The sequence below is a fragment of the Stegodyphus dumicola genome, chromosome 3 (genome assembly GCF_044657685.1).
Source record: "Stegodyphus dumicola isolate Sdum_Otavi_A_Nest chromosome 3, ASM4465768v1".
Classification (NCBI taxonomy): domain Eukaryota; kingdom Metazoa; phylum Arthropoda; class Arachnida; order Araneae; family Eresidae; genus Stegodyphus; species Stegodyphus dumicola.
In genome coordinates, this window is record NC_140770.1 from 276,039,880 (window position 1) to 276,053,088 (window position 13,209).

At 36.7% G+C, this 13,209-nt stretch overlaps 1 long non-coding RNA gene across 1 annotated transcript in view; it reads left to right on the top strand.

Annotated features, from left to right (window-relative positions):
• Positions 1 to 13,209, top strand: part of LOC146998345 (uncharacterized) — a 138,777-nt gene that overhangs the window by 84,599 nt on the left and 40,969 nt on the right. The window lies entirely within an intron of this gene.

Here is a 13,209-nt window from a genome sequence, read left to right on the forward strand (position 1 = left end):
CGACACTCTTACCTATTCTGACATATTAGGTATAGACGTGTAACCGTGAAAATGTTGATCAATTTAAGTAACACATTCATATCAAGTACAAAAACACCCTCATCTTATAAACCAAATTGAAATTTTTAGGAAATATTGCTTCAGTTCTTACCTTATATCTGGTAACATTTTGTAATTTGTAATATATCCGAAATTTGAAATCTTAAAAGATTTCTAGAGATCATTTCATTTTTGCTTCGAAACAGAAAACACAAAATGTTTATTGTGTCGTCACCGGGATTCGAATGGTGGGTATTCTAACGCTTAGTGTGTAACGGTAACCTTTAGCAGCGTGAGGGCACGCATAGAGAAATGAGATAATTGTTAACATTCTCGGATACTGAAATGACTTGGGTGAAGCACAAAACCCAGTCGATTATATTCAGATTGAGATTAGTGGCGGACCTGCACCTGTCGTAGACCGGGCCCGAAATCTCTCTAGGGCACCTCTGTTTACAATTATCACTATGCCAAATCTCAGCACAACTATATAACTAAATTCCGAAAAACATAAGAACGCTCTACAATGTGTCATACTATTAAACTGTTGTATAAAGTATACTAAAGTACACTGGACTTATCCTACAAATTTCGATACCGTCTTATAAAATTCTGTTAAATTCGATAACTTTTTGTGACGCTCTTTAAGAGGCATCGATTCAAGCCCTGGAGTAACTTTTGTAGACATCGATTTTAGCCCTGTAATACTAAGGTTCGCTTGTGGATTGTTATCCTTAGCATTCTCATAGTCGGTGTCGCCAAAATGGGCAGGTCTTCTTTAAATCTGGGGAAAATTATTAAAATTGTACAGTTTGTGACATAATTTTGACATGAGCTTACCCACCCATTTGCTACCAATTGAGTCGTATTTACTTTCTAAGCAAGCACATGAGCGTGGGAGGGCATGAATAAAATGGTGGCAAATAGATGATGTCTTATAAAATTATAGCGTCAGCGAATGATCCTCCGAGAATACAGTGTCCTTGCTTTATATTCCTATATATTGTAGCGAAAATTGCTCCTTTCGACCGAGCTCCTCATAGCATAGTGGAGAAGACGCAGGACTCGAAACTCGAAGGTCCCGGGTTCAAAACCCATCAACGGCAAGATGCCTGATAATTTGTCTTTATGTGAATTTCCTTCTTATTAATGTTATCTTATTTATGTAGATTTCCTTCTTATTCTTCCAGAACATTTCGAGTCTAGAATATTTTAGCATGTTCATCAGCTGTCTATAAGTAAGACACAATAACACGCCGAATAAATACTGATTCAGAAGTCAAACAACAAAAATCAGCGTTAATTCACAAAATTTTCACAGGACTAGTTTCGATGGTTTTACCGAACCATCATCTTCAGCTGCAAAACCGCAAATGAACAAGATAGGAAATAATGTTTAGATAAGATAAGAAAGTCTGGACAAGAATAAGCAAGTGGCGCCATCTGTTGGCGAAACCAGAACTAAAACATAATTTCTCTAAAAGCCGAAGGCAAATTTGGATTGGAATTAGGATCGTTAACTAGAACAGAAAGATTTTTATGAATGTGAAATGCCTCTAGAAAATCCAGTTCTCCAATGGAAGATGTTTTTTGAATAATTTTGGCAGCAGAAAAATTGAAAGTGTGATTTTCGGACCAACAATGTTGAGCAAAAGAAGACTTCTGTGTTTCCTTTTTTCTAACATATGCCTCATGTTCTTTGACGCGAAATTTTAAGGCTCTCTTAGTTTGGCCAATGTAAATTAAACCGCACTGGCAAGGAATCCTATAAATACCCCAGGAATTCATATCCGGAATGGGGTCCTTGAGTATAGAAGTTGGAATTTTATTGATGGGAGAGTAAACAACCCGAAAGTTAAATTTCTGCAAAATATGTGCAACTTTATAGCTAATTGATGGAAAGAAGGGAATGACAACAGAATTTTTATAATCTCCTAAAATAAGAGTGTGGCTTTTAGTGTGTTGAGATGAGAATTTTTTAACTGCTTGATTAATAATGTTGGGTGAAAAGCCCCTGTCAATAGCTATTGCTTTTAAATAATTTAGTTCTTCATCAAGGGCTAGTTTGGAGGAGCTAACTTGAAGAGCACGGAAAACATAGGAATAAAATGAAGCTAACTTTTGTTTAGTCGGATGACATGATTTAAAGTGTGGTGGAAGGCAAACCGATGAAGGTTTACGGTAAACTGTAGTACTGAAGTTGGATGTGTTACGTGTGACCAGAATGTCGAGAAACGGAAGAGAATTGCAAGTCTCAAGTTCAAAAGTGAACTGAATAGCAGGATCAATAGAATTCATTGTTGAAAGAACTCTATTTAAATCATCTTTATTACCTTCAAACAGGGTAAAAGTATCGTCTACGTAGCGGAACCATGCCGGGAAGTTTAAAGTTTCAAACAATTTTGATTCATAATAATGCATGTAGATATCAGCCAGGATAGGACTGAGGGGGCTTCCCATGGCTAATCCCTCAGTTTGCTTGTAATATTTATTTTGGAAAACAAAATGTGTTTGTTTCAAACAGAGTTGAGTGAGAGAAATTAGCTCATCAATTTCGATGCAAGAGAAATGAAATTCGCGAAGTCTGGTTTCTAAACATCTTAATGCACCCTCCACTGGGACATTGGTGAATAATGATTTTACATCAAAAGAAACCATGAGTAAATTACGAGGAGAAATGTTTTTAACCTTTTTTACAAACTCTATTGAATTTTTTATGGTGTAAATGTTATTGTCTAATAGAGTGGAAAATCTAGAAACTAAATATTTAGCTAATGGATACGAGGCAGTACCTAAATTTGATACAATAGGGCGGAAAGGAATACCACTTTTATGAATTTTGGGAAGAGCATATAATCTGGCACAATTCGCAACAGATGGGATAAGCGAATGTTTTAAGTTGCTTGAAATGATTTGCGAAGATTTGATCGCAGTTTTTATTTTGGACAAGTCCGAAGGTGAAGGATCTTTAGGGATCGGATTATATGGTCCTTCGTTTAAGAGTTAAGTGACACCATCGATGTAAGTGTTCTTATCCATGACGACTATCTGGCCACCTTTGTCGGCCTTTGAAATGACAATATCCGGGTTAGAATGAATCTCCCGCATTGTAGCTCTTTCTCTCGCAGTTAGATTTGGTTTCAAAGGTTTATTATTGAATTTCACATTATGAGCGATAAGATGCCTAATCATTTCTTTCTGTGAATCTGAAACTTTACTGAACTTGAAAGCGTTTTCGATAGGAGCCAAAATCTTTGGAATCGAGGGTTTACTGGTTTTTGAGAAGTTAAAATTATATTTTAGAATTCTCTCTTGTTCTTCTGAAAGACTAACATTAGAAATATTAACTATTGGCTTGATGTTTACAATGGGAAGATTTTTTGAACTACTTGAACTGGAAGACTGTAAAAGAAGTTTTTCGAATTTAACTGCAAGGGTGTTTTTATGACGGTTAACTGCATTCTCCGTTCTAGACCAAGACTTTTGTTCAAGGGCAGTGAATTTTGGATATGTTTTAGCGAGTTTCAGATGAAGCTTATAGAGTTCATGTTCAATTTTGGACAATTGTTGACGTGTATCCCTTATCACGGACCGAAGTATGGCAAGTTTGCAATTTAACAGAATTCTTGAAATGCGACTCGAAGGTTTTTGATTAGATTTGATTTGAATAAAATTGAATAAAAATCACTCAACTCTGTTTGAAACAAACACATTTTGTTTTCCAAAATAAATATTACAAGCAAACTGAGGAATTAGCCATGGGAAGCCCCCTCAGTCCCATCCTGGCTGATATCTACATGCATTATTATGAATCAAAATTGTTTGAAACTTTAAACTTCCCGGCATGGTTCCGCTACGTAGACGATACTTTTACCCTGTTTGAAGGTAATAAAGATGATTTAAATAGAGTTCTTTCAACAATGAATTCTATTGATCCTGCTATTCAGTTCACTTTTGAACTTGAGACTTGCAATTCTCTTCCGTTTCTCGACATTCTGGTCACACGTAACACATCCAACTTCAGTACTACAGTTTACCGTAAACCTTCATCGGTTTGCCTTCCACCACACTTTAAATCATGTCATCCGACTAAACAAAAGTTAGCTTCATTTTATTCCTATGTTTTCCGTGCTCTTCAAGTTTGCTCCTCCAAACTAGCCCTTGATGAAGAACTAAATTATTTAAAAGCAATAGCTATTGACAGGGGCTTTTCACCCAACATTATTAATCAAGCAGTTAAAAAATTCTCATCTCAACACACTAAAAGCCACACTCTTATTTTAGGAGATTATAAAAATTCTGTTGTCATTCCCTTCTTTCCATCAATTAGCTATAAAGTTGCACATATTTTGCAGAAATTTAACTTTCGGGTTGTTTACTCTCCCATCAATAAAATTCCAACTTCTATACTCAAGGACCCCATTCCGGATATGAATTCCTGGGGTATTTATAGGATTCCTTGCCAGTGCGGTTTAATTTACATTGGCCAAACTAAGAGAGCCTTAAAATTTCGCGTCAAAGAACATGAGGCATATGTTAGAAAAACGGAAACACAGAAGTCTTCTTTTGCTCAACATTGTTGGTCCGAAAATCACACTTTCAATTTTTCTGCTGCCAAAATTATTCAAAAAACATCTTCCATTGGAGAACTGGATTTTCTAGAGGCATTTCACATTCATAAAAATCTTTCTGTTCTAGTTAACGATCCTAATTCCAATCCAAATTTGCCTTCGGCTTTTAGAGAAATTATGTTTTAGTTCTGGTTTCGCCAACAGATGGCGCCACTTGCTTATTCTTGTCCAGACTTTCTTATCTTATCTAAACATTATTTCCTATCTTGTTCATTTGCGGTTTTGCAGCTGAAGATGATGGTTCGGTAAAACCATCGAAACTAGTCCTGTGAAAATTTTGTGAATTAACGCTGATTTTTGTTGTTTGACTTCTGAATCAGTGTCTATAAGTAGTTATTCATTCAGTTCGAAATAATAAAAAGTCTTGAGTTTAGATTTAGTACTTGCTTGTTCATACGTCAAAGTTACGCCAAAGCCTGCGGATTCGAGGATTTCCTCCTGAGTTTGGGCGCTTAACAGGATTCGCGTAAAGGATCGAGAAAGACGGTTGATGAGAAGGAAACCGAGAAGAATCCTCCAGCAGGAGCTAGTTCCGCTTCGAGTTAAATCGCACCAAAACCGATCCTGAAGTACCAACTACCCAGAAGTCCGTGGATATTTGCCGAGGACAGCCAAGAAGATGCTAATAGATGGCTCAAGCTCTTTGATGGAATCGCCGCTGGGATGATTAATTGTGTCTGGCGGACGTCTTTTTTGACCTCGCCGGAACCGCTTGACAGTGGTTCGATAATAATGACAACATATTTACCAGTTGAACTGTTTTCAGGAATGCTCTTAACACATTTTCTAGTGCAGCTGACGTAAAGCGCCAAGCTGAACGAGTACTACTCACACGTGCGCAGCAAATCGATGACATGTCTGAAGCTAACATTCAAGATGTTCTCACTCTTTGCCGAAAAGCAAACTCATCCATGTCTGAAGACGAGAAAGTGGCCCATCTCATGAAAGGCATTGTTGAAGACTTGTACCAGGTCCTGTTGTCCCAGGAATATGACAGAGTCGATGCCTTCGTGAAACGCTGCCGTCACATAGAAAAGCCTTCGACGAAGAAGTATCGCCCGAACACGTTTCCAGAGGCTTTCTGATGTCTCCAGGGTGTCGGCCGATGCGGACGCCGGTGAACTAAGGTCTATAGTGCGCGCCATCGTCCGGGAAGAGCTTCAGAAAGTCCTGCCACATGTTCAGGGTACACGGAAATAGAACCTGTAGCAACGAATGACACAGCATCTGTGGTCCAGGAAGACGCTGCCACCACTCACAGGAGCAGGGAAAAGCAAAAACACTACCCAACGTTCACTTCCAGTTAGGCCCGCAGCCAGCCAGAAAACTACTCCCCAACGTAGGACAGATCTGTGGAGGACTGACGATAATGTGCTTTTCTGTTTTCGTTGCGGACGCCCAGGACATGTTCCAAGAAACTGCAGTGAGAGACGCCAGATATTTGAAAATGCAAGAGCCGCAAAAACGTCCAACCCTCGACGGGACAGGGATACTGACTCTACGTATCCGTACAGCTTCGACGACGAATATTCACAACCTACTTCTTCCCGAATAAGTTCACCTTATCCGTGACGCTCTCTTCAACCGCCGACAATCGCAGTCACCATTATGCCGCTCCAGCCGTTTCCCACGCCGAACAAATGAGGAAAACTAGCTCAAGCGACCTGGACAGGAGGTAGGGCCGCAGTTGAAAAATACTCCGACATACACCACAGCCAAGTCGAAAAAGAATACAACTTTAACACCGTGAACGGACAGTGTGTGAAAGCCTTTGTTGATTCGGGTGCCGATTTTTCCGTCATATCCGAAGAGTTACGTCGACAGCTGAATGCTCCTATGTTTACTGAGAACGGACCTGCGTTACAAACGTACTGTGGTAATCCTGTAGTATGAAACATACGCTAACTTATAAAAACATGAAATAATTAATGTTAAAAACCAAATGAAGTCTTCTTCAAATAATATAAGCTCAAAAACAGTAAATTTTGGTCATACCTCATTAGAGCGTATGCTATCAGATACACTTGAATCTGAAATTGAATTAGGAGAAGGGTTAGCCCCATCAAAAAGTCTTCTACCACGCCTAACAAAGAAACATCATAAGCAAATTAAATATTCATGATGGCTATTTTAGTTTCTTTGAACTGTCGCGGATTCCATCAAGGTCTAGTGAACATCAAAAGCCTGATAGATATCTATAACCCTGCCTGTTTTGGAGTGTAGGAGACGTTTCTCAACCAAGCTAGAACAGCTAACTTGCGGAGGTATTCAAATGGGAGGAAAGACTTTGTCTGGTGAGCGCGTAAGCGGAGGCATTTCTATTCTCACCTCCCATGTCTACCCTTCGATTGTCTTTACTTTGAACACAGGTCTCCAAGCTGTCGCCGTACAGATATATCAGAATTCTTGTCACCGTCTCTACCATCTACTTGCCTCCTCATTTTGTTGAAGTGTTAGATAAAAAGGAATTGGTTGATTTGATAGAACAGTTGCTTACTCCTTTCACTGTAATTGGAGATTTAAATGGCCATAATTATCTCTGGGGTAGTGATACAAATTTTCGGGGAAAACAAATAGAAGACTTCATTAGTGATCACTGCTTATGCTCCTTAATAGAGGAGAGTACATTATTGAAAATGAATGATTGATTACAAACAATTGTGGTATACCTTGGCAGTAAAATTGTTGCATTTGTGTAATTAACAAGTTACGATAAAGACAAAGATGTAGTGATGGTCTGTAAAGTGCTAACGATTAGTATTCCAGTTGTTGTCATTAAAAGAGGATACTTCCTGCTGTAATGGTCACTGCATGGTCATTTATTCTGCTGCGCAGAGGTCATGGTAGACGTGGTGCTATACTAATTAACCGTATGGTAGAGGCATAGTGCCCACGTCCCCCGTTCCTTATCCTTAATAGAGGAGAACAAACATATTTTCACCAGTTAACGAGGAAATTTCACAGTATTGATTTGGCCATTTGTTCACCTTAACTTCTTCCCTTTTGTTCATTTAGCGTTGGGAACGACACTTTAATAGTGATCATTTCCCTATCTTTATGAATTTTAATCGAGCTACAGCATGGCCCAACATCCAGATCACCACGGTTCATTTACGAACAAGCAGACTGGGAAATGTTTTCTGATTCGGCCATGCTCACTAATAATATGGTAAAGAATTATTAGAGAGATTCGCAACAACAAAGATAGCGCCTTCATTTATTATTGTGAATTAAATCATGCTTAATCCTTTCTGGAATTTTTCAAGGGAATAAATATTTAAGATTTACTTCAAAAATTTTAATATAGATATTTTGAATTTTTACGTATTTTTGCCTTGTCGCGAACTGAGAAATAAATTAATTGAATGAGAAATACTCAATCGTCTGTGAAATACTGTTTCTTTTTTGTTTTGTTTGCTTAATTTCTTTTATACATCGTTCTAGATTTATTATGGTATTTGAATACAACATACGGCAATGATTCGATAATTCTTCAAATGATATAAATTTATATATATTCTGATTTAAATTATGAAAGAAATGTAACGCTATTAAGTGAAGCTAGCGCCAAAGTGTCGCTACGGTAAACAAACATAGTGAATTTTAAAGCGTGCATTTATTCTATTGTGGTTTATGCGCTATCGACGAAGTAGATTTAATTAAATCCAATAAGTTTAAATGCAATGCAAGAAAAAATGCGTATAATTGAATATTTCGTACAAGGAAGTCGTGGGGTGTACAAATCAGATTTTTTTTTTTAATACAATGGCGAGCACTTGCCTATAACGGCATTGGCCACTACTAAGGCCAGAAATTGTAGCCATTTATTGTGAAGGCACCTAATAGGCGGCCACCGATACCATCCTATGAAGGGTAAGAGTATTTTACATCCATGCCTTCTCCGGGATTCGAACCCGGACCCTTTGGTATTTCAGTCAGACTTCCCTAACCATTACACTGTCTGAGCGGCTGAAGTAGTTCTATATATTGATGGCATTGCAAGTAAAGAGGAAGTATTTCATATTTAAAAATTGGACGGGAAATATGTTTTGATAATGTATGGAGTTGATCTTACCATTTTCTCTAATTTCTTTATTTTTAATTTGCCGTATCAAGTATCATAAATCCCTTAGAATAATTTCTTTAGATTTCCTGAACCATTTAAGATTATTCCCTCTCCTCTTTGATGATCATAAATGGATGTCTTTTTATCGCAGTCATTTAAGTACACACAAGATTCGTCTATTGTGACAACATTTTACCATTTTTGTCCTCATAAATGCCTCTCATAATTAATTCTGCAGCGCGTTCGGCGTCAGGCGTTATGTCGTAGAGAAAGACAATGCGCATTATGTTTTTTTCCCGATTTTAATATTCAAATCAGCATGAATTACTTTATTTACGGTTGACGCTGAACATTTTAGTGACTACGAAACTCGTTTTATTTCGCGGGTTATATTTTAATGTTAAAAATCTTACTTTTGCAACATTTGAAACATTCCACTTTTTTCGTGGATACGTATTTGGAACAAAGAATTCCAAAGTGAAAATTTTTTTTTGGCAAAAGTAATATCGTCTAAAAAATGTGCGAACAGCCTGTGCATTTTTAATTCCTTGTGAGAAATAAAGGAATTATTGTAATCACGAAAAGTCCCGGGTTTCATATTTCAACGAAAAGTTTCATTTTGACCGATGTCGAATGCAATTCAACATTTTGCGTGACATCTGTACGTAAGGACAGAATAACTAACCCTTTCCCCCCAAACTAGTTATAAAACTGATTTAAAATGGTTAGAAGAGATTTTTTTATCTCGCACAACTGAAAAACGAATAATCCAGAACATTAAAATTTTGTATACAGGAATGTTATAACACGATTTCTTGGACCTTTCATAGCATACAAACTTGGTGGAAACGAACATTTTTCCACCTAATACCGAGTTAGTGGAAATTTTGATCTTTACATAGTGATTTGACTCTTATTTTCTTTTACTTTACTCTGGAGTCCTGCGTTTCTTCAATATTCAAGAAGCGAAGCATTTCTAAAAGTCAGCAACTGGGAGGGTGACCTCCCACGTGACCTATGAACTTGAGTTCTATGTTCAGCCTTGTTGTAGGACTTTCTGCATTTTTAGGACTGAAATTTCTGGTATTCCTTATATATATCATATTGAAGAACATGGGGAAAATAGTGATTTTTCGCTATTGTAACCCATTATTTAATTATTTTACTCTTTTCATCAGTTTTAAACAAGTTTACGCTAAGCGAATCAGAATACCTGATTTCGCTCACGTGACATGTGACTGCTTTCTCTAAGTATGCTCTGGGATAGACATCTTGAATTTGTATATATGTATTTTGTGTTAATATTTTTTCTGCATTTATTCTGTTATTTTGTGACTCTTACTAAAGTTATTGCATATTTGCTTTCCTGAAACATCTTCGAATGTTATAATGAAAACACGATTCTGTTTGCACCATCCCCATCACGTTATCATGGACTCCGAACTTCAACTTACAGTACTGCTAGACTGTATTAAGTGATGAAATCTGGTTTATTCCATATGTTGTTACTCTGATGATTACTAGGAAAATTTCCCTTCTGCAATTTTGTATGTTTAATGTTTTCTTCAGCTTTTTTAACTTGAAATCTCGCAACGTATCAACGACTACTTTACACCTCACGTGACAAGGTAGTCACGCCTTCTCAACACCTGCAATCCTGACTAACGGTCTCATGCATTCTCCTACTTTCAGCGCTCTATAGCAACTAACTCAGACACAAGGAACAAAAGTCGCAAATCCTGCAAGTTAATCAGCGGCGCATCCAGCGGAACTTGGAAAGTTATGCACCTCGCTTTTCCCATGCAATCGGCAGAACCAAAAGTATATAAATATATATATGCCCATTATGTACCATTATAAAGAGGCTGCAAACAATTCTTCCCTTCCAAATTACTCAATTCCATATCCAACATCATTACTAAAAACAAAATTAGAAACAGAAATAATGCACTTATGGAAGCAAACGTGGACTGAAACAACTACCGGCAGAAGAACTTTTACTTTCATATCAAAACCTTCCAGATCATTCATATCTACCAACCGATCAATTACATCTTTCCTAACAGCTCATGGTCCATTTCCAGAATACCTTCATAGATTCGGACTTCACCATACAAATCTCTGTACCTGTGGGAATGAAGCTACAGTAGATCATTATCTCTTTCACTGCAACCTCACTAAAGATTATCACCTTAAAGCATACAATTTAACTTCTGCTCAGTTAAGGTTTCAACAGTTATTAAAAAGTAATATTCTAAGAAATCATCTTCATAATAAAATAAACTATATCTCCGCAAACATCGATAATCTTAAAGGAACTTGAAATCATTATTCTTTGTTTACCTTACTTAATACGCCATTCTTTCTTCTACCTCATTTTAATGCTTTCACTCAAGACCATCTTTATTTCAGTACACCTTCAAGATCTCTCAAGCTCAATCAAGAATTTAAGAATATTTTCTAACTCCGTTCCCTTAATATATTTATAAAGTCTCAACTCAAGATTATTAGTCAAGTCTTTTACTCAAGAATGACTCTCTATCAAGAATTTCCACGAACTTTTCATTCAAGTCATCCTAATTCATTCAAATACTATTTCTCATCAACTTTTATTCAATTACTGCTCTTCATTCTCCATAATGAAATACTTTACTCTTATTCTTAACTGTTTACAAACCTTACATTCTCAGCTTCCACTATTCTCATACATTATGTTGTTCATTTTCAAAATTTGTAATGATCATAAGTATTTACTTACGTATTTATGTTTCATTTACTTACATATTTATTTAGGTATTATGTATTCATATATTTAATTTTTTAAAATTTTTATTATATAATTCTCAAAATTCTAATATTGTATTTGAGTTCATATATAACAGCATTGTATTTCTTATTCTAAATTTTTAACTTTTATTTATTGTATCTATTTATGTTTATTATTTATTGTGTTATTTATATATTTATTTCTTGATATTTAATTTTTATTATGTACTTATCAAAATTCTAAAATTTTATTGTATTTTACATAACACAGTTGGTAGATGATTCCATCAGTTGAGCGTAAAAGCTGAATGTCTTAAAGGCGGTGCAGCTGCTCATCTGATGGTAAATAAATAAATAAATACCCATTATGTTACTCTGCTCCGGATGCCCAGTTTTTGTTCGTATATGTTGATTAAATTACGCATTTTTTGGTTAAAAATATTTGAATTACGTTGTTCTTATCTTCCGGTTAAGGTTTTTATGATTTTAGTTAATCTGCATGAAATAGTTGTAGAATTATCAACAATTAAATGGTGCTGAGGTACAGCTAAGCCTCCATTTTTGTACCGTAGCAGCCATATTTGTTTTCATTTGAAACTTAGAATAGTGTATTAAGTGTTTCAGCACCTTCAGTGTTTTTTACCGAGTGGGACATGAAAGAACATTTAGTTTTGTGCAACGAAAAATATGCCCTCCAGCCCTCTGGTCGAATTGCTTGGTTTTGCGTAGAAACTCTAATTTTAATTGTAAAATTTGTTGTTTTAATTGTAGTTGTTATGTTTAGTACGTTTCTATATCTTTCAATTTTAAATGAATATATTTTGAGTTTTTATATATTTTTGCCTTGCCACGATGTGAGAACTTATTGAATGAGAAGAACACTCATGTCCATAAATTTAGGATAATGCAAAATCAGGCAAAGGAAGAGTTAGAAGCAAAACAAATTTGACTTATTTGTAAAGCTTATTTATTAAACAAAAGGTAAAGAGCAAAAAAGGATGCTATATGTTTGATATTATTAAAAAAATTAGCGATTTTTTCTCCCTGGAGCAAATTACAAAAAACACATATTTCCAAAAACCAATATTACATGGTTGGTATGATTGTTAATACATTGTATGTCTCCCAGACGATGCAATACAGACCGTACAACACCTAGGCATGCTGAGTATCAAATTATCGATCTGATCTTGGGGGATATTACACCACTCAAAAAGCAATGCTCTCCGAAGTTCCGGTAGACATGTAGGAAGAGGTTGACGGGCTGCAACTCGTCGGCCAAGCATGTCCCACACGTGCTCTACTGGATTCAAGTCCGGTGAGAATGCTGGCCAGTCCATCGATGTTTGCACGGTGAGGACGGGCGTTGTCAGCCATAAACACAAATTGTACGCCCATGGCGCCCCGAAACAAACGTACATGTTGTTCCAGAATGACGTCCCGATAGATTTGGCTTGTCATGGTTCCAATTTGAACATGCAGGTCAGTTCTGGAACCCAGAATAAGTCCACACCAAACGAGCACTCCTGCACCACCCTAACGGTGTCATTCAATGATGTTTTCTTGGTGGTAACGGGTGCCTGGAGCTCTCCATATGAAAGTCCGGCGAGAATCAGACTGCAAGCTAAACCTGGACTCGTCGGAAAACATCACACAAGCCCACTGTTGCGGTGTCCACAATGCATGCTCTCTACTCCAGGCTAACCG